Below are 23,947 nucleotides of genomic sequence, written 5' to 3'. Positions count from 1 at the left end.
ACGTCTTACATTAAATAATGATATATTTGTGATATGATTAGAAAATTTTTTGATTTTTTTTCCGCACAGTAAAAAATTTTGTGTTAAAAATTTTAATGTTTAATATTCAACACAAAAATTTTTAACACTAAATTTTTTGACGCAAAATTTTTTATTGTGTATTAAATAAATTGCGCAGATTAAAAATAAATAGCCTGCACTTGGAGAAAAATTTGTAAATATATACACAAAAATTATCGGTATTATTTAACAGTTTAAAAGATCGATAATGTCAGATTTGAAGAGAAAGTTTCAAAGATAAGAATTTTCTATCACTGTAATAAGCAATTACTATTAAAATGAGTAAATTAACATCTGATAAATCAGTTACTGATGAAGTGACTGAAGATCACCTGTCTGTTACAACATCGCGAGATTACAAGTAATTAAAAAGGGAAATTTGTTGGTTAACAGATTAGATATCTCAATGTATTTATTTATTATTTATACGTGTACAGATAGGTCGTTTATGAATGAAATAAATATAATTTAATTGATGATCGAGGGTTACGCAACCGATTCGAGAGGAAAAGTGATCTGTCGTCAAGGTCGGCGATGTTATAACGTAAGAGTAGCGGGAAGTAATGAGCAATTTGTCGACATCACTTCTTTCTAAAATATTTATAATTACCAGTAGTTATTATTTACGATTTATTCTTGCTAATGTGACTAATTTTATCGTAATCAATCCTACATATTTAATTTTATAATTTATTATTAATGCGACACGCGAGATTGAGAAATTTTAGCTTAAATATATTTTTATTTTCCTTCTCAATTTTATTACTTTCCCAGGCTGGTATTTTTTTTATGGATTGCGTGATGTGGATGCATGACGAATATTTTTCTCAGTATGGTCAGTTTTAAATTAATTCAAAATTAGTTAAAAGTGTTAAAATTATTTTAGAATGCTAGGTAGTCTCTAGAGAATAGAAAGATACTTAAATTAAAGATTCAGTTGTAACACGTGTCATAATATCTTTGCGCAAGCAAAGCAAAGCTGTCAATATTTTTTTTCTTTTAATATGCATAGACATTGTATATTTTTAGACAATTTATGTGTAAGTACATTAAGGATTGGTTAGAAGTATTTTTAATTTTAATAATTTTATTAACAAAAAAATAAGCTAAGAAAATTTTTTATTAAATTTTTGGATGCTTCGATTTGGTTAGAAGTATTTTTAATTTTTATAATGTTTAACAATAATTTTATTATTAACAAAAAAATAAGCTAAGAAAATTTTTTATTAAATTTTTAGATGCTTTTATTTGGTTAGAAGTATTTTTAATTTTAATAATTTTATTGTTAACAAAAAAATAAGCTAAGAAAATTTTCTATTAAATTTTTGGATGCTTCGATTTTGTTAGAAGTATTTTTGATTTTTATAATGTTTAACAATAATTTTATTGTTAACAAAAAAATAAGCTAAGAAAATTTATTATTAAATTTTTAGATGCTTTTATTTGGTTAGAAGTATTTTTAATTTTAATAATTTTATTGTTAAAAAAAAAGTAAGCTAAGAAATTTTTTATTAAATTTTTAGATGCTTTTATTTGGTTAGAAGTATTTTTAATTTTAATAATTTTATTGTTAACAAAAAAATAAGCTAAGAAAATTTTTTATTAAATTTTTTGATGCTTCAATTTGCATTTAATTAAAAAAAAAAAAATATACTATAAATTATAATTTATAACTATTGCTTCAATAAATTGAAGTAGTCGATGGGTATATTATAATATAGTTGGACTGAATGAATTGGCAAGCTGGGTTTAAAATAAAGCGCGGGAGAGAAGAAAAAGAAGGAAGAGCATGTAGAGCCTGAGGTCTTCTGGTCACGACTGCAATTCTCTTAAGGTGATTTACTAATTAATGAATCAGTGAGCCGGGAATCGATTGTCGGAGCTTAGGGTGTCTACATCCGCGATTAATTAACGCTCGGGCACTTAATTAGCGTCATTTATACCGCGAGACAGAACTATTGAATATCGCAATTCTCGATAATTTTTTACTTTCTTATCTCATATTTTTATTTCCTGGATGCAGTACTACCTTCAATATATAATTAAAACAAAATTTTTTGTCTATAAGCACAAATACAAGTTATAAGTTGTAACTTGATAAATTTATCTACGCATTATCGGAGTAATTAATAATACTGTGCGGAATGTGGAATAATATAAAATAAAATCACGAGAAAAATTAAATTTGCGTGCATATTCCCACGCTTACTTATAAATAAATTATAATAATATGAATACCATAAAACTTGTTTGTTTAGTGTTTATTTATATAAATGTCACCGTAAATATATTATGATAAATATCTATTCAATGGAATGAATGAAAAAAATTATAATCTCTGTTAATTAATATTTAATAAAGAAAAATTATCTATAAATCTTACTTCGATTTTACACGGAGAAAAATTAATTGTACTATTTACGGTACAAAAGTATTAACTCCTACTATCTGAAATGGTAATAAAATTAATTAGTCACAAATTAATAGGTGGTATAATTGACAATTGTAATAGTTACTATTAATAATGGTAACGATTAATATCGAAAATAATAATTGTAATTATTAAAAATTATAACTGCTATAATAAAAGATGGTTACTGTAACCATCTCAGATTGTAAAAATTCTGAAAGAAAAAATAATATAAATTTATTTAATTAAATTCTTTATTTGCATCAATATTTTAGTTATGTACATTTTTTCCTTTAAAATATTAAAACAAGTAATAACACAATCGTTTAAATCCATAGATGATAAAAATTTCCAAATATTAGAGCTGTTATTGATTACTTTGAATGACATAATTTTTGAAAATTATGTTTTTTTTAAATTTTTTGTAAGATTTAAAATTTTTTTTTTTGAAATTTCAAATTTTTCTTGAAAAATTTGGCGTTGAAACTAGTTTTAGACAAATAAAAATTTAAATATAAATTCAATCCCGATTTTTTGTGGACTACACTGCGCTACAACTGCTTTTAGTTAATTCAGAAATGCATCCACGCTAACACAGATTTTTAATTTTTTAAATATTTTTTACTAGCTTAGATAGTAACTATTATTATTACTGATGGTAACTGCAACCATCAGGTTATATTAGGAATTACGATTTTGATAATAGTAGTAACTAATTAAAATAATAACAGTTTTATTATTACTGATTACCATCATAATAGTAGTAGTTACCATCAGGATGGATAATTATTTAAATAATATTTACTACTATCGAATCCAGTTAATAGATTTTACCATAACTAGATAATAAATTCCACTATAAAATTTTCTCCGTGTAGTTTTTTTAGATTATAAAATTTATTTATATATTCTCGACAAATATTATATAAAAAAAATAAATAAAAGTAATAATAATGGAGGCAGCGTTGCAGCCAAAGGCAAAGTAGAAAAGTAAAAGGGAAAGAAAGGGGAATGAACCACAAGTAAAAGGAGAAGAGGTGAATAGAATACACGAGACATGATATATAAAGGCGCAAAAAAAATATAAAATAAAGTATAAGAGAATACATAATAATAATAAAAAATAAAAAGATGAAGAGCAAGACGAGTTGGCGAGACGATGTGGGAAAAGAGGAAGCTAATCAGAAGCGGAGGTACGCTCTGGCGAATCCCAGGGCTTTGAGAATAACCACCATGTACTTTGTAATACTGAGTGTATAGATACAAATACACGTGTATGTATGTATACGTGTGTGTATATTACAAGAGTAAAGTAAAATCAACTCTTTACTTGTAGTTCTTTAATTGCAGTTACAACGTCAAGTTATATCGGTGTTGCTTTGCCGAACGTTGTGTGTATATTGCATTTCCTTTATCTCCAGCGGCTTTTTCCCTTACTTTTGCAGTCAGCTCTGCCCTTTTCTGCCTCCCAGATCTTATGCTTACAACTTACTGACGAACGAGGGGGCTTTAATAAGCCTCCCTGACACACTCAACTTCAGTTTCAAAGTAATTAACTTTATTATCAGCAGATTAAACTAGTTACGTTGATTTGTTCGTACGGGAATAATTTTTTTTTTTTCAGAAATATTTATTAAGTGCAATTTTAAAATTAAAAAAAAACATTTTTAATTTATCAATCGTGTCTATAAAAAAAAAAAAAAAAAAAAAAAAATGATGAAAAAATTCTTGAATGGGTTTTTTATCTAGCCAAAAAAATCAAGTTAATGAAAAGATATAAAAAGATCATTAAATGTAATTGAGAAATAAATGATTCGAGCAAAATAAAATTTACTTTAGTCTGTAATTGTTAAATTATTTTCATTGATGATTTTGCGTTACATAAAAATGAAAAATTACTCTAGTGAATGGCTCTAGGTATTTTTATTTTTTTTTTTAATTAGCGACAATTGCATATCGACGGTCTAATTAGCAATTTAACTCCTTATTTTTTGAGGGTGATTTTTTAACATTTTGATGTAGCAATAGTTCAATTATAAATTATTTGAATTGATTTTCTTAAATGGAGTTAGACAATTTGCTAATTAGAACGTCGATATGTAAGAATAATAATGGGCGAAAAAATATCTGAAATATTTATTGCACAAAAGTAAGTTCAAAATTAAAGGCCTCGAGGGGCAGGTATGAAAATTTAAATTCTCTTTGCTTTATACTGAAAGTAATACACTTTTAACATAGTCTGGTTAGCTCCAAGTGGGTGAGTTATGCGTCTAACTTTAAGTCTGTATAAATCGAGATTACCTGTTGCACGAGTTGAGGGATATTTACATCTGCAAGGGTTGGCTAAATAATTCATGTCCCCCGGCTGAGTCACTTTGTAAATGTGTAACCCGTGCCAAATGAATTTTTCGACTCAAAACTCTATACCTGCTCGTTACGCTCCAGTAAAGGATTTTGAGTTTTAAATTTACGTTTAATGGATTACCTATAACTCAAAGCCCGCCCTTCGACCCTACTTAGGGTTATCTTGAATCGACAGTACTTACTCCTGTCTATCTCTCTTTATTCTTGCTTTAGGTCTTTGTGTAATAACTTTCTCTCGACTTTTCATATTTGCTTAGTACAAAAGTATTTAAAGTAAAAGTGGTATTATGCATTTTTGAATGAATTTTGTCTTTTTTTTTTTTTTCAATATTTCAAATATTTACCCACGAAAAAATTAAATAAGTATGTGTGATGACAAAGTAAATTTAAAATACTATAAAAAATTTTTTTTTCATTTTATTATTGAAGAGAAATCAACAGAATAATATGAGTAAAAATTACTATTTTTTTTAATGAAAAAAAAAAAAATTATTATTGTGGAGCTCATATCTTTCACCCACTCCTTTGTAATTTAATTTAATTATTATTATTTATAATTAATAATATTTAATTATTATCATTATTTCATTATTATTATTATTATGATTTTATTATTTAACTATTAATTATTATTAGTTATAATTATTTGATTATTATTATTATCGTATATAATTATTTAGTTGATTATAATAATTTATAATTAAATAAATGATTTTTTTAATTTACAAAAATTTCCAGGTAATTTTTTCGTGTAAAAAAAAATTGTCATTTCCAGTAAATTGTTACCGAGTTGACGTTGACGTCGAGGTCGCCAGCAAATATTAAATAAAACGCAGTGTAAACTCATAGAGAAAATGAAAGACGAGGACGAGCAGTATAATAACAAAATAAAAAAGGAGAAAAGACCGCGTAAAATACCCTTTCTACCTCTTCCTTTCACTTTCATCTATCGCGCTTGTTATCTTCACATACACCTTTACCATCTCTGTCTCTACTCACTACACTCTACTCCTCCAATTTTCTTACTTAGTATTCGTACCCTCATACCCACTCATTTATATATACACAGATGATAAACTTGATACTCATACAAATATTTACATCTAACCGCCTGGAATTATTCTCTCATATCACAGCCTTTATAACGTACATTATACAGTATATAATATAATAAAACTCGCGAGTGATCAGTCCGTCAGTCCCGCTGATCATACTCCTATCAAATCTACACCTTATTCTTTTATATAAAAAATTTCCGCCTGTTTTATCCCTCGGCTGCAATATTTCTCATCTCTATCACAACCATTTTCTCAGTTTTCTCTCTACATATATGAAGAGATGGATTCACCTTGCGTGTGCTTTATATCTTATTGCTTATAAAGTAATCTTCAAATGCGCTCAGCATTGTAAATGTACAGATGGCTACGGTGTAACGAGCACTGTAATGAAACGATGAGCTGTGAGTCGGTATAGCCTCAGAGAACGTGGGATAAATTATTACTAGAAAGATGTTATACATATAAGTATATATGTATGTATGGATACTTAAATGGATATGCGAGCAAGGGCAAGTCAAGGGATTATAAAGAGGAAACCGAGCGTTGTGAAAGTTTGACTGATCAACATCTTTAGTTATTTCCTGACCGAGCTTATATTATTATATCGTTCAACATTATTTTAGTTATTACCTTATATATTTCACGCTTTATATATTTAATATTTTATTGTGTCAAATAAGGAAATTTATCTACACAGAAAAGAAAATTTTCTTGAATCACAAATATACACAGAAAGAAAGGTTCAAAAGCCGAGAAAATATTTTTCTTTCTAATTATTTTGTTGAGCGAAAAAAAAATTTTATTTTGAGAAGACATTTCACTTATTCCAACAAAATTAATTCTCTTGCTTTGAGAAATACGTATCTTGATCTAAAAAATTTAATTGTCAAGAAAATGTTGTTTTGAGAAAATTCAACCTCGAAGCTCCAAAAAATTTAGTTCTTGATAGAAGTAAATTTTCTTGTCTTGAGAAAATTTCCTCTTGCTCCAAAAAATTAAATATAAAGATAGAAGTAAATTTTCATTAATATTTTTATTGATTAACATGTCAAATAGGAAGATCAAATAATATTTCATCATTTTTTTTCATTCAATATGTGTAATTGCACGCTAAAATAATATAAAAAGGATATTAAATATTCAAGAGAAAAATTTTCTCAAGGTGAGAAAATTTTTTTCTCAGCTGAAGTAGGTGGCGTTGCTTCCCTAAAGTATCTAAAAATCTTGATCAAATATAAAAATTTATTGTATCAAGTATTTATGATAATTTGAATTAAGAAAAAATGACTTCTACCAAGAATAGAATTTCTCAAAAAATTTTTACTTCAGCCAACACAACTTCGGTCTTCCTTCAGGCACCCGACAAATTTTCTTGAGCCAAGAATTTTGTTCTTCAGTTAAGAAATATTTCTTTCTGTGTAATTTTGAAAAACTTAATATTCTTGATTTGAGGAGAAAAATTCTTAATTTAAGAAAATTTTACTTGATTCAAGAATTTTTTGTCTTGATTCAAGACAATTACCCTCTTCAAAATTATATTCTTAAGAATTTTTCTCTTGAATCAAGTTAATTTTTGTTTTTGTGTAGTAAAATTCATGGATTAAAAAAATTTTTATTTGATAATGTTAAAAAAAAAAAACGAAATAAGAAAAATTGAACTGAAATCATAGGAATTTTCTATTGAACCCACATTTTATTCCCGTTATATAATTTACTTACTAATTGCTTTTTAAAAATTTTTAATTTGATTTGTTATCTCCAAAAAAATAAAAATAATAATTCTAAATAAAAAAATTAAGTAATTATATTTCTCAAGAGTAAAAACAGGCCTATTAAATTTATTAAAATTATTATTAGTAGCTTAAAAAAATAAATAATCTATTTTGATATTAAATTTATTTGCCAAAATAATTATTACGTATTGTTATTTCATTGAGAACTATATTAAGAGCTTTTTTATTACAAAGTAACAATTTTATAATAAACAGTAAATTTTATTACCGAGAATTGAGTAACATGATAAGTTTACATAAAAACAATTAAATAATTAAATATAATTGTAAGCTGATAAATTACAACTAAAAAAAAGTAAAATAGTTATTTAAAGCATTGCCATAGAATCATATAATATATGTCATAATTTTTATTATTTATTAGAATCGTATTAGGCCATCAACTATTTTTTGATATTACTTTTTTTAACATCGCGCCACATTTGATAAGCGCTATCGGGCTTTACTTGTTTAATGACCTTTCTCAAGTGTAACGATTCTTCCCTACTTCTCGAGTTCTAATACATCTACAAACAAAAAAAAAATTTTTATATCTTCACGGTCACCGTTGTTTCAATAGACCAACTACAAATAAAGCACTCACTACTACCAATAATAAATTTATATAAAATTAAAAAATTGTTTTTCTTCTACGATCTATTAACAAACACTTAAAAAATATCTATTGTTTAATATCTAATCTCTTTTACGACCGGATATCGTGACAAATGAAGTTGTCAATTAAATTACACCATTCAATAAAAAAATGTCTCATAATTCTTTGTCTCTATTATGAACATATGTATCACGGACGTATTATATCTAAAACTTACATCGAGGTGCCCACACTGAAAAAATATATATGTGCATATATGCTGACAAAAATACATATACGTCGCACATATAAAATATATACGCCACATACTTTTTTTTTGCCCCCGTATATGCGGCATATATTTTTTTTCAGTACGGGTGTGTAATTAGGGAATTATAAATTATCGACCTTGGTACTAAGTATTTACCAAGTTGTTATTTTTGTTAATAAAAGGTTGCTTATTTTATTATTATTACCAAATAATATTAAAAAAAAAAAAAAAAAAAAAAAAAAATAGTAAACGCATATACAAGATTAAAAAATAAAATTACCGGTGGCCCGACCTCTTCATTGTTACAAACTCACGACGTGAATCAACTCTCGCAATCGTCCGGCTCACATCATCATGACACGCTAATCATCCTCGGCGCCCGCTTCCATTCGTCGTTCTGCTGAGCGTACGACCCAAATACCAAAAAAATTTCATGTTACATCTTGTATCTATACAATATATATATATATCTATAGATATATAGAGATGTGTATCATAAGACCGGATAATTTAATAGTTCATGTGTGAGTGTGAGTATATATGTACAATGTACATAGATCGAAATAATATTATTATGTTTTATAATGTATGTTACATACGTATGATATGATACACGAGTTGATGAGGTGTACGGTTGTAAGTGGAGCGCGAAATCGAGAGGGAATTTCATTTAAAAGATCCACGTATCATAATGACGATCTAATTGAGCATCTTCACTCCGATCGTAAGTCACGCAATAATTATTAGCAGATAAGCCTATCCACTTTATATTGCACATAATAAGAAAACTCGAGGTAATAAATGAGGTTTTATTACACAGAAAGAAAATTTCTTGACTGGAGGATAAGATTCTTGGGTCGAGAAAATTTGTCGGCTGCCTGAAAGAGGACCGAAGATGTGTTGGCCGAAGTAAAAATTTTTCGAGAAATTCTATTCTTAGTGGGAGTTATTTTTTGTTAATTTTATCATAAATACTTAATAGAATAGATTTTTATACTTGATCAAGATTTTTAGATACTTTAGGGAAGCAGTGCCACCTACTACAGCTGAGAAAAAAATTTTCTCACCTTGAGAAAATTTTTCTCTTGAACATTTGATACCCATTTTATATTATTCTAGCGTGCAATTATACATATTGAATGAAAAAAAATGATGAAATATTATTTGATCTTTCCATTTGATATTTTAATCAATAAAAATATTAATGAAAATTTACTTCTATCTTTATATTTAATTTTTTGGAGCAAGAGAAAAATTTTCTCAAGAGAAGAAAATTTACTTCTATCAAGAACTAAATTTTTTGGAGCTTCGAGGCTGAATTTTCTCAAAACAACAAGATTTTCTGGACTTAAATAAATTTTCTTGGATCAAGATACGTATTTTTTAAAGCAAGAGAATTAATTTTGTTGGAATAAGTGAACTTTCTTGTCAAAAAAAATTTTTTTTTTCTCTCAAGAAAATAATTAGGAAGAAAAATATTTTCTTGGCTCAAGTGGACCTTTTTTTCTGTGATAAATTTTTTTTAGGTCAAATTTTTTTTTAGAACCTCGAAGTGCAAACAAACAATTAGAAATACTTCGAGACTCTAGAGAAATTTTTGAAAAATAAAATTACCTAACAAACCATTATAATAATTTGAATTACAATAGGAAAAAATTACGGTTAAATATAAAAGAGTAAATATTAATTTCTAAACTATAAATTATAGATAGACTGAGTAAATATTTTCAGTGCTATCTTTCGTAGGTTAAATTGTACCACATATATCATATTTATAAATTAAAATTTTCTAGATATTAAAAAGTAATACTTGTTATTTATTTTTTAAACGTCAGCTTATATAAACACTAGCGATTTCAAGGTTATCGTACTTGAGAAAAAAAAAAGAAGATAAAATACGAGTATTTATATATTAGCACATGCGTGACTTTCGAAAAACAAAATTAAGACATATAGTCTATGACAGGATGTCAATATAATAATTAATAACAGTGGATTTAAATTATTCCCTAGACATTATTTATTACAATTATTATTTACTCTTTTTTCATTGTTATTATATATAAATATATAAATATATGAGATCACTCATTATGTAACAAACTCTCCACATAATAGCTAACCGGTCGTAATGCACTTGACGCGGCACTCCTAAAACTTTTAGTCATTAAATTAATTACAATAATAGCATTGAATAAAATTATTTATTATTTAAATAATCTTGCAATTAAACATTTGTTAACTCCATTTGTTTTAATTATTCGCATAAAGATCAGTAGCTTTTTAACAAATGCATAATTAATTAATTACTGAAGTTTAATTAAAAATCCAACAAAGTAATTACTAAAATAGTTATATTAATTATTTAAAGAGAGTCGTGGGTATTATATGACTGTAAACAAAACCAGTGATTAAATAATATTTATTTCACAATTTTATTATCAGCATATAAATATATAAATATATAAACGGTATATATTATGTAGAGAAATATCACTACGGAATTATAAACTTTTACAAATCCGATAAGCTAGACAATAGTCAAACGATTTCAGTCGTTGATAAGTATAATACGGCTAGGAGTTTCATTGCTTCGTTTCCCATCAGCCGGAAGCACATTGTACATTAATATTTCTCCCTTAACTATTATTATATTTAAAAAAATAAATAATAAATAAACAAAATATAATAAAATGAATAGCGTGCTATGCTGGTGACCGCAAACTTTCACTTAAAATTACATTTATCAAACAATAATCATGACCATAAAGTATTTCATGTACCCAGCAAGAGTTTTTACGTTTTGCTTAACGTAACCGATTTGTCGTCAAGTTTGACAGACGCAAGTAATATAAAAGAGAAAAAAAACAGGATAAGAAAAATATCGTATCAAGGACAAATGTTGCGGTAAGACGATGACCATCCGCTTCTTGATATCTATATATTCTTATTCTTATTCAGTGTGTTACCCTGTACGTCCGTCTGTTTGTTAGTTTGGTTCTTTAAATTTGTATGTCCGCAGAAAAGTATAGAGCCGATGTATAATATTCGGACTTTGCGGTGTGGTGTACAAGGAGACGTGGGAATAAAACGACGGAAAGTGAAAGGAATACAATGGGGATCGCGAGATTTTATATATCCATAATTCCTTTCGTCTTTATTTAGTTTTTTTCTTTTTTTTTTTTTTTTTTTTTTTTTTTTATCTTATATAGTTCTTCTTATTCTTATTCTCCTTGTCATTATTATGTATCGTGCGGCACGATCATTTTCTTACGTAAGGTGTACGCTGAGACGCTCCTTATACTTAAGTGTGGGCGAGGAAAAAATCTATGATACTTCAATTCTATATATATAACTAATACAATTGTATTATTAATTAATAATTTAGGGCCCGGAATTTCGCCACGGTTCAAATGACTGTTTATATGTTTAACCTTAAATTTGAACAATTGAAAATAGGCCAACTTCCGTGCCCTATTAATTATTAATCAGTGTAAAAGAAAAAAAGTTTGAAAAATTCAGAAGTGCACGACTCATAATGCTCATTTAATTATGAAATAATAAAATAGAATGTGAAAAAAATATATAAAACGGCTAAAATAGCACGATAATGCGTACACGTTTCTAGTGGGATAAATGTACACAATATATATATATATATATATATATATATATATATATATATATATATACAGTCTTCTGGTTTTTTTTTTATATTATTAATTGTACATAAACGACACTGAATTACTTAGCCATTCGAATTCGGTGACCTACAATTCTTCCAAAGAATTAAAAAAAAAAAATATTTAACTCAATTAATGGATTTTTGAGCAAGTTACAGTGTTTCCGGAGTTTCATACATGCACAGAAAGAAAAATTTCTTGACTGAAGAACAAAATTCTTGGCTCAAGAAAATTTTCGGCTGCCTGGAGGAAGACCGAAGTTGTGTTGGTCGAAGTAAAAATTTTTCGAGAAATTCTATTCTTGGTGGAAGTCATTTTTTCTTAATTCAAATTATCATAAATACTTGATACAATAAATTTTTATATTTGATCAAGATTTCTAGATACTTTAGGGAAGCAGCGCCACTTACTTCAGCTGAGAAGAAAATTTTCTCACCTTGAGAAAATTTTTCTCTTGAATATTTGATACCCATTTTATATTATTTTAGCGTGCAATTATACATATTGAATGAAAAAAAATGATGAAATATTATTTGATCTTCCCATTTGACATGTTAATCAATAAAAATATTAACGAAAATTTACGTCTATCTTTATATTTAATTTTTTGGAGCAATAGAGAAACTTTCTCAAGACAAGAAAATTTACTTCTATCAAGAACTAAATTTTTTGGAGCTTCGAGGCTGAATTTTCTCAAAACAACAAGATTTTCTGGACTTAAATAAATTTTCTTGGATCAAGATACGTATTTCTTATAGCAAGAGAATTAATTTTGTTGTAATAACTGAAATTTCTTGTGTCAAAAAAAATTTTTTTTCGCTCAAGAAAATAATTAGGAAAAAGATATTTTCTTGGTTTAAGGACAGGAAAATTTTTTGATCTACTTAGATGTTTTTTTTCCATTTCTATTGCACTAAATCAATTTTTAAAAAGTGTCTAATTAATCTCCATTAAATTATCTTGACACTAGTATGCAAAATATCTTGATTCCGTGAACTAACAAGACTATAATAATAAAAATAATTGCCAAAATGAGGCGAAAAAAATTTTTCGATCGTAAAGCACTCTCTGATACTTCGCATCATAAGTCGTGTAATTATTCCAAAAAATCTATTTTTTGCTACTATTCATCTACTTTGAAAAAAGTCATCGGCTTCCGGTTTAGTCACCGTCTGGCAGCTCATATATAATCTATTGTCTTTTACACACAAGTAGTATAAATATATAATATATTTAGACATATATATCTATACCTATTCATATGTACATAAGTATCTGTATATGAGATGCGTAATCGCGATTACCAGTTGCTTTCAAGGTGGCCTGCATAATGAAATGTCGGAGGGAGATATGTAGGGAAAAAAGAGAGAAACGGGTTAATACGATGAGTTTGTATAATAATGTATACACATACCTATTATATATTTATAAACATATAGATAGAGATAGATATGAATAGAAGACCGGTTGGTGGCTTACAGAGAGAGGATCTGATGCTAGTGCTAGTGCATAGCAGTCACCTTTCGACGGACGGTCTATGATTGAATGACGTGGTGATTGTTCGATTCAAGTGTTTGAGATTATTCGCTCGTCCGTGTGCCCTTCATTTGTACACTCTATTATACACTTACATATTGTATCTATATATCACACACACGTGTATTTATCATGTCGGAATTGCGGATGCATCGAGAGTAAGAGTGCATCCATAACTTTTACGTAACTAATAATATTATAATCATTAGGTTAACAAGCGATAGATATCGATTTGATGGGTTTTCGCGCGGTTAATCACGATTTCATTTTATTTCTGTCATTCATTTTTTTATTTTATAATTATTTAATCATATATAACGTATAAATTATTATACTTCACATCATAACTAAGAGGATTTATCGTTAATTAAAAATAGATTTTTTATGTTTAAAATTTATTATAATAAAACTGTGTAATTATTATTACTTATTATTTATTGCTGGATATAAGTACGTATTTTCTGTAATATAAATAGAAAGTTTAATTGATTAATAAATCTTTCAACAATGTAATGTTTTAATTTGACAATAGGCAAAAATAACTAAGATTTTTTTTGTATAAATAATTAAAGAAAAGTGTGAAAATATAATGAATTAAATATCTTAGGAATAGAAATTAACAGCAGACTATTGAGAAATAAAACATAGAGGAGAAAAATAGACAGTACGATTACGGAAGCGTCGCAGAAGGCGTCAAGGCGATACTTTACAGTGACTTTGAGTAAATATAAAGCGTTTAGTGTATTATATATATGTATTATATTAGACAGCTTCATCTTTGTTGCAATGTATAATGTGTCAGTCAGAGTATTTGTGTTTATTAGTACGGTGAAAAATATATATGTGCCCTTCAGATCCGCATTAATTTTACTAAACACTAATTCTAGCAGTGTCTGAATAATTATACGAAAGAAAAAAATTGAATTGAATCAAGAGAAAAATTCTTGAACCAAGAAAATAATTTTTGAAAGTTTAATTGTCTTGAATTAAGACGGACAATTTTTGAATCAAGTAAAATTCCTAAATTTTAAAATTTTTGGTAAATATTTACGAGTGGAGTCAACTAATTTAATTTTCATTTTTTTGAATGAAATTTCTATATGATTTAATTGATATATTTTTTTTTAAATACATAGAAAAAAATAAACAATAAAAAAAAAGTTGATTACCACAATTTTAATAAATTTTAAAAACTTTCAAAAAAATTTATATATTTTTTAGAAGATCCCCCATGAAAAGAAAAATATATGTCGAAATATGTAAAAAATATATTTTAAATATATTAAAAATCTATAAATAATACATAGCTAAAAATATAAAAAAAAAATAAATTTTGAATATATTTAAAATATATTTGAAATATATAAAATATATATGAAAATTGGCCAAAAGTTAGATATTAAAAATATATTTACTATATATATTTCTTATATGTTTTATAGATTTTTAATATATTTTTTATATATTCCGACTTATTTTTTTTATATTTTTTTTTTCATGGGGGATTGTCATAAAAAATACCAAAAAAAAGGTATAATAGAAATTTTATCCAAAATTTTTTCTAACTTTTGAAGGCAAAAAAGCTATCAAAATCAAGAAGTGATTCTTTAAAATTATTTATTTGATTCAATTAAATTTTTTTTTCTGTTTACTCTAAATTTTTCTGTTGTAATAATCACAGATCATAATGAAACAAAAATCACATGTGTAGACAAATAAAAATATTATCTATTGGTATTAGTTTCATTACTCCCCTGTACTCGTCTTGTCTGTATTGTGTCGGCTCGTCGCGGATCGCGGAGACGCCCACACACGCGTAAGTGTAACGATCACTTACTATCAAGTAAAATGACTAGTGTGCACTATGCACTTGTGTATTAGTGCACGTGCTCAATAGTTTGAGGGTGTACATTCTATATAATGCGATGATATAAAGTTGCTTTGAATATGTTTCTTATATATACATATGGGCTTCTATACAATAGCTTCAAAGTACAAGTAGTTGAGAGCGTGAGTTATGAGCACTGTGTGTAAGTATGAGTACGCCTGAAAAGGCTTTTTACTTCTGGCCTTGAACGAAATGTATCCGGTGGCACGACAAGACTGCTCGTGGAAAATTAAATGAGAACATCTTTACACGCATATCTCGGCTGCAAGTAATTATTTAATTATTTTAGTTTAAGTAGAATTCTTTAGAATTTTTTTTTTAAAAGTACACCGAGAAAATTTTATAGCAGAATTTATTATCTAGTTATGGTAAAATCTATTAGCTGAATTCCATAGTAGTAAATATTATTTAAATAATTATGTAAACCATCTGAATTGTAGTAGTTACCATCCTGATGGTAACTACTACTATTATGATGGTAATCAGTAATCATCGCTTTTATTATTTTAATTAGTTACTACTATTATCAAAATCGTAATTCCTAATATAACTTAATAGTTGCAGTTACCATCAGTAATAATAATAGTTACTATCTAAGCTAGTAAAAAATATTTAAGAAATTAAAAATATGTGTTAGCGTGGATGCATTTCTGAATTAACTAAAAGCAGTTGTAGCGCAGTGTAGTCCACAAAAAATCGGGATTAAATTCGGATTGAATTTATATTTAAATTTTTATTTGTCTAAAACAAGTTTCAACGCCAAATTTTTCAAAAAATATTTTTAATCTTACAAAAAATTTTTAAAAAACATAATTTTCAAAAATTATGTCATTCAAAATAATCAATAACAGCTCTATTATTTGGAAATTTTTATCATATACACGGAGAAAATTTTATAGTAAAGTTTATTATCTAGTTATGGTAAAATCTATTAACTGAATTCGATAATAGTAAATATTATTTAAATAATTATGTAAGCCATCTGAATTGTAGTAGTTATCATCCTGATGGTAACTACTACTATTATGATGGTAATCAGTTATCATCGCTTTTATTATTTTAATTAGTTACTACTATTATCAAAATCATAATTCCTAATATAACTTAATAGTTGCAGTTACCATCAGTAATAATAATAGTTACTATCTAAGCTAGTAAAAAATATTAAAAAAATTTAAAATCTGTGTTAGCGTGGATGCATTTCTGAATTAACTAAAAGCAGTTGTAGCGCAGTGTAGTCCACAAAAAATCGGGATTAAATTCGGATTGAATTTATATTTAAATTTTTATTTGTCTAAAACAAGTTTCAACGCCAAATTTTTCAAAAAAAATTTTTAATTTCAAAAAAAAAAATTTTAAATCTTACAAAAAATTTTCAATAAACATAATTTTCAAAAATTATGTCATTTAAAGTAATCAATAACAGCTCTAATATTTGGAAATTTTTATCATCTATGGATTTAAACGATTGTGTTATTACTTGTTTTAATATTTTAAAGGAAAAAATGTACATAACTAAAATATAGATGCAAATAAAGAATTTAATTAAATAAATTTATATTATTTTTTCTTTCAGAATTTTTAAAATTTAATATGGTTACAGTTACCATCTTCGATTATAGCAGTTATAATTTTTAATAATTACAATTATCATTTTCGATAGTAATCATTACCATTATTAATAGTAACTATTACAATTGTCAATTATACCACCTATTTAATTGTGATTAATTAATTTTATTACCATTTCAGATAGTAGGAGTTAATATTTTTGTATAGGAAATAGTACAATTAATTTTTCTCCGTGCAGTAGCGTGGATTTGAAGCTCGGTATTCGGTAATGGGAAACTGGATATTTTTATTTATACATAAATATATAAGTATATATTTATGACGGATAAGTTGAGGGAATGCCGGCTTATATTAGCTGGTGATGTGAATGAGGGAGCAGGGTGAGAGAGAAAGGGGAAAAGAGATAAATATTGTTACTGTGAGAATGGCACGACCCAATCGCGATCACTAGCTATACTTACTACACTACTAACAGGGAAATGCTGGTGTTAGTATTGAAGTATAGTCGTAGTTTTAGTAATAAGATAAATGCTCGGGAAGTTATTTTTTAAAGCTGCAGTGACCCAGTGACACGTCGTGAGGGTGATATAAATAATATAAAACTATTAGAAGGAGATAAAAAATTTTTTATGCAGTAAGTGTGTAGATAAAATCATACTTGACGCGTTAATTCATAAGTTAGTGGGTTGTTGTTTAAAAAAAGAAGCCCCGATTAGATGTGTGAAGAAATTTTCTGTTTTTTTTATTTTAGATAAACTTTTTTTTTATCGTAGAAAAGAAATAAAAAGTAGAGCACGCTAAGTGGATTTGTGAGAACTAATGTTCCTTGATTCAGTCCCAACACAATTTGGAGTAGACAAAAAATAGAGCGGAAACGCCAGGCCCGAGTGCCTCCCGCGTAACGAGCTTGTGGTTGCTCAATCTCACATATATACATATATTGTATGTATTATATCTGTGATGGCATAATAAAATGTGTAGTGAGCTAGTCCGCGGCCATGAGCCTCGCCTTAATCAAAACTCGGATTTGCGGCACCTCTGAGTTCTTTAACAAAGCGCTATTTGTCATGCAATTAGTAATTATTAATTATTCAAAAGCCAAGAAAATATTTTTCTTATTTATTTTATTGAGCGAAAAAAAAATTTTTTTCTGACATGAAATTTCACTTATTCCAACAAAATTAATTCTCTTGCTTTAAGAAATATGTATCTTGATCCAAGAAAATTTATTTAAGTCAAGAAAACCTTGTTTTGAGAAAATTCAGCCTCTTGCTCCAAAAAATTTAGTTCTTGATAGAAGTTAATTTTCTTGTCTTGAGAAAATATCTCTTTTGCTCCAAAAAATTATATATAAAGATAGAAGTAAATTTTCATTAATATTTTTATTGATTAACATGTCAAATAGGAAGATCAAATAATATTGAATAATTTTTTTCATTCAATATGTATAATTGCACGCTAAAATAATATAAAATGGGTATCAAATATTCAAGAGAAAAATTTTTTCAAGGTTAGAAAATTTTTTTCTCAGCTGAAGTAGGTGGCGCTGCTCCCCTAAAGTATCTAAAAATCTTGATCAAATATAAAAATTTATCGTATCAAGTATTTATGATAATTTGAATTAAGAAAAAATGACTTCCACCAAGAATAGAATTTCTCGAAAAATTTTTACTTCAGCCAACACAACTTCAGTCTTCCTTCAGGCACCCGAAAATTTTTTTTTGACACAAGAAATTTTACTTTTTCCAACAAAATTAATTCTCTTGCTTTAATAAATACGTATCTTGATCCAAGAAAATTTATTTAAGTCAAGAAAATCTTGTTGTTTTGACAAAATTCAGCCTCGAAGCTCCAAAAAATTTAGTTCTTGATAGAAATAAATTTTCTTGTCTTGAGAAAATTTCTCTCTTGCTCCAAAAAATTAAATATAAAAATAGAAGTAAATTTTCATTAATATTTTTATTGATTAACATGTCAAATGGGAAGATCAAATAATATTTCATCATTTTTTTTTCATTCAATATGTATAATTACACGCTAAAATAATATAAAATGGGTATCAAATATTCAAGAGAAAAATTTTCTCATGGTGAGAAAATTTTTTTCTCAGCTAAAGTAGGTGGCGCTGCTTCCCTAAAGTATCTAAAAATCTTGATCAAATATAAAAATTTATTGTATCAAGTATTTATGATAATCTGAATTAAGAAAAAATGACTTCCACCAAGAATAGAATTTCAAGAAAAATTTTTACTTCGGTCTTCCTTCAGGCATCCGAAAATTTTCTTGAGCCAAGAATTTTGTTCTCCAGTCAATAAATTTTTCTTTCTGTGTAGAGATTGTAATTAGGGTGAAGAAAAAAATTCCACGAGTACTGGATTTATTAAATAGAGTTAATTTATGAATTACGAGTGAAAAATGGAAGCAATCGATAATAGAAAAAATGGATGGTATTTAATGTGTAAGTACACATTGTTAGTGATGTACGCGTGGCAAAATGTACGTAAGCATGAGCATTCATACATATAAGTGGTAAGGCCGGCCCGAGCGACGCATTTTAATTTTTTTCAGCCTCGACATTTGCGTAACCCAGTTTCACCATTGTTCGATTCAATGGTATAGATCGTAACGTCCGCTGAGCGACGAGCGACAGAGATTATAATGCGCTGAGAGAGTCTTCGTACACATACAACATTAGGTACACACTTTTAAGCTAAACGGCAAGTAAATAAAATTAAAGTACGGGCGAACTAATACGCTATTGTTGCCGAAATTGTTGAATAAGTAAATAAATAAATAAACAGATAAATAAACGATCAAGAATTTAAATATTTATTAGAATTCATAGACTTTCTCTCTATTTCGTTATCACGAGATATCTTAAATAAAATATATACTGACAGACCTAGATTCGACCCGACGACAGTCTCTTCCATGCATATATTTATAAAAAGATTAACAGTGATCGATAGATTGTCATGCTCGGTATTATATACGTTAGAAAGATTATCTTGAATCGTATATATTATATATGTATATGTATATGTATAATTCATTTAAAATGTTTGTCATGACATTATACGAGCGCAATAATTTTAATAAATCGCGCCCATCGTCCTTATGCGGATATACGGCTATAACTAGAGACGAGGGACGAGATTTGCTCGTAATAGCTTCGTTTAATCAACAGGTGGCTGTTTTTGCTCGTGTAGTTACTACTCATGCGCCCACGGACACGTGAGAGTTGATATATATACACATATTTATGCATAAGAAAATAATAATCAAGCAAATAGAAACAAAGTAAGATATATCTGAATATTAATAACTAAACAAAAGAAAAAAAAAAGAAAAACAAAAAACGAAAGGCCGATACTCCTCGAGGGATTGTCATTTATTATTACGCCACAAATATGTTTATCTCAAATGTAATTTAATGTCAAACGTTTATCATTTTCGCGGTAATCAATTTACATTTGTTGGCATGGTGAAATATTAGTTCGTTGAAAAATCGTATATTAAATCTCAATAGAAACAATAATGGTTTATGTAAAGGTAAAACAATCTATATAGACATTATATTAAATTACAGTGAACTGCGATAGATAATATCCATTATTATTATACTACGAATTACAGCAATCGGTTATTTTAAATTTACATACTTATATTGTTTACTAGCTGTTACTCGCCGGCGCTTTATAGAATTGCATTTTTAGATTTAGACTTGAAATTTAATTAGAGTATTGTTTTGACTTGCACAGATTCCCAATTCTATCAAATTGACATGCACCTTTTATCCATGTAATTATTCTAGCTAATATTAATTGTAACTTTCAATGTGCAATCATTATAACATTCCCGTGTCTTTCTTACAAAAATTAATAATAATTGATATAAAAAAAAAAATTTGTAATGAGCATTGAAAGTTTCAGTTAAAGAAATTGCAGGTCTTATAAGTGAAGAAATCTGCCTAGTATATAAGGATGATTATTTGTAAGGACGTCTTTAATTTGTACAAAATTGTCCGACCAAATTTTTTTTGATTTTATTAAAAAAAAAAATTAACAAGGGCTACAAAACTATCAGCTTAATCATAATAAATAAACAGCCGATTTAATTTTTGCTTTTTCGATATTTGTGTATCTTTTGCCATATAAAATGACAGGGGACTGTTTGCCAGGGGACTGTTTTTTTTTTATCAAATTGAGAAAAATCAAGTAAACTATTTCAATGCATTCAACTTTTCAAGTTCTCAATGAATGTTTACATTAATTAGAATAATATTAAGACTTATGGATCCAATTTTATAAATAAATTATAAATAAAAATAGTTGCCAGGGGACTGAGTTTTGAAGTGGCCGAGACACATATTTCCAGCACAAACGGTGCTTTGACACTAAATAAAATGCCGATAAAGCGCTATCAGCCCTATGGTTATTAACTCAAGGCTAGTTAGATCCTAATAAACCTTACAAAAGGTAAAATAACACGCTGGATTTTTTTTTTTTTGGCTTTGGCAGGGGACTGTTCTTAAAATGCCTGGGACAAACTTTGGTTTAATGAATTTAATGAAACAAATTAATTTTCGGTACTTTTCATTGAAGAAGATTGTTAGTTAACTAATTAAGTTTATAAACATTATGGACCAAATTATATATTATGGACGAATAACTTAAAATTTAATCTTAAAGTTTTAATTTTGGGAATGGGACAGCCCAGGGGGCTGTTATTTCTGTGGTTTACGAATTTATAGCAAAAAAACCAAAATTTATTTCATTTTAGTTTTCAATGCTCCAAATAGAAATGTTTTTTTACTTTGGTAATAAATTTTTTTTAGTAACAAAATAGCAATTTTTCTAATAAAAAAATGCCTGGGACAGCAAAAAACATCCTTACAGAGAATCACCCATAAACATAACCAATAGAATTAAAAAATTTATTTTAAACAAATGACAATTGAATAGAATAAATTTAGTTACAATAAAAATTCATTATTTCTAAGTCAAAAAAATATAAGTTCCGGATAAGTAATCACCACCATATCATATACTAAAACCTTCTCCGAAACACGCTGCATCTTATGGTATAAGTATTATTCCGATCGGTTCAGTAGTTTTCGCAGTATAACCGGGCTAAAAAACCGGCTCTCCATTTATTAATACACTGATAGAAGGATTTGTTTGTATTAAAAAATATTTGTTAATAGTTAACAAATCATTTATTAGAGACCACTTTTCCTTATTAAAAACAAATATTTCTTAGTATTTAAAATGATTTGTTTGTATTTAATAAATCTAATAAGGTAAAAGCCCCAATTATTGACGCTATAAGAGACGAAGTTATGATTTCATTTTTTTTTTAAGCAATCAAATATAAATATCGTTGAATTTTGTTTGTGGTAATATCTTAAGTAATGTTTTAACTAATCAATTTCTTTTTTTAAAATGATAATCAGTAATATTTACTAATTAATTTTAAATAATTAAATAGATGATATGGATACACCAATTATTGACGGGTTAAAAAACTGATTGATCTAAATATTGAAGTACCGTAACCCCAATTATTGACGCCCCTGCTGCGCATGCGTCGAATCATTTGGTTATATTCTTATTTATCAAAACTTGATATAAAGTAATCAATATTATTAAAGTTAATTAATAATAATTTCCATGAATGATTAATTATTATTAAAAATATAACAATTTATTCAAAAACTTATTTAACACCAAAACACGGCGAGTTATTTGACAGTTAAAAGCCTTGTGTATAATCGCGTAACGTATTTTATACTTAAAAAAAAAGGCATCATAGCGCTGTTGACTGGCTGTCAATATGGGATTCACCATAAAAATTATGAACTATAGTTATTGACTTCCATTATTTAAATATTATAAAGCATACAATTAATTTAAATTATTTAATTTTCTAAATATTTCATATATTGTTAATTAAAAAAAAAAATAGATCATATAATTACATGAAAAAATTAATTTAAACTCGGCAATTAAAAAAAATGCTTTTCTAACCAAAGTTGTTAAGAAAATAGACGCTCGTGAGCTGATTTGATGAACTGGTGCTAACTTTATTTTTTTTTAATAATTAATATTTAATATTTTGAACTGAAAGTGATTTTTTTCAATTTTTTAATTAATTAGAATTTAATAAAAATTTATTTGATCGTTATTCTTATTACAGATAATTTAATATATTTAAAAATAATTTAGGGTGTCAATATTTAGACCCCCGTCAATAATTGGGGCTTTTACCATATTCATTTATTAAATATTAATAAATCTTTTTGAATGCTAAGAAATATTCGTTAAAGACAAAAAAGTGGTCTCTAATAAATGATTTGTTAAATATTAAAAAATATTTTTAATTATAAACAAATCGTTCTATCAGTGTATAGATTACATACATGTCTATTGTGTGGTATTGATAGTTACTTAAATTGCCCTCTTGTGTCGCGAAATGAAATTACGGTATCGATATTTTATCGCTCGCGTTTGCATAAATATAAGTATTTTATCTTTCATCATCAAGTGTGCTTGTGTTTAATAAAGAAGAGAGGAGTTAAGTCTAGTCGGGCAGATAAGGCCAGGAGTAATTTATATGGTTACCAACAGTTGAGTTGAGTGTGCACCTGCAGAGCGACCAATGCCACCGTAGAGTGCAGCACCTGTTTATCTTGGTAAAAGTGGCTTTATTTATAAAAACGCGCTAGTCAGAGATGGG

The 23,947-nt window shown here is 27.1% G+C and overlaps 1 protein-coding gene across 3 annotated transcripts in view; it reads left to right on the top strand.

Moving 5' to 3' along the window:
- Positions 1-23,947, top strand: part of LOC123260075 (transcription factor Ken) — a 48,442-nt gene that overhangs the window by 17,735 nt on the left and 6,760 nt on the right. The gene's annotated exons all lie outside the window — the stretch shown is intronic.

Source organism: Cotesia glomerata, linkage group LG1 (assembly GCF_020080835.1).
Source record: "Cotesia glomerata isolate CgM1 linkage group LG1, MPM_Cglom_v2.3, whole genome shotgun sequence".
Taxonomy (NCBI): domain Eukaryota; kingdom Metazoa; phylum Arthropoda; class Insecta; order Hymenoptera; family Braconidae; genus Cotesia; species Cotesia glomerata.
Note: the sequence above shows the minus strand (reverse complement) of the source record. Positions and strands in the feature narration are given on the sequence as shown.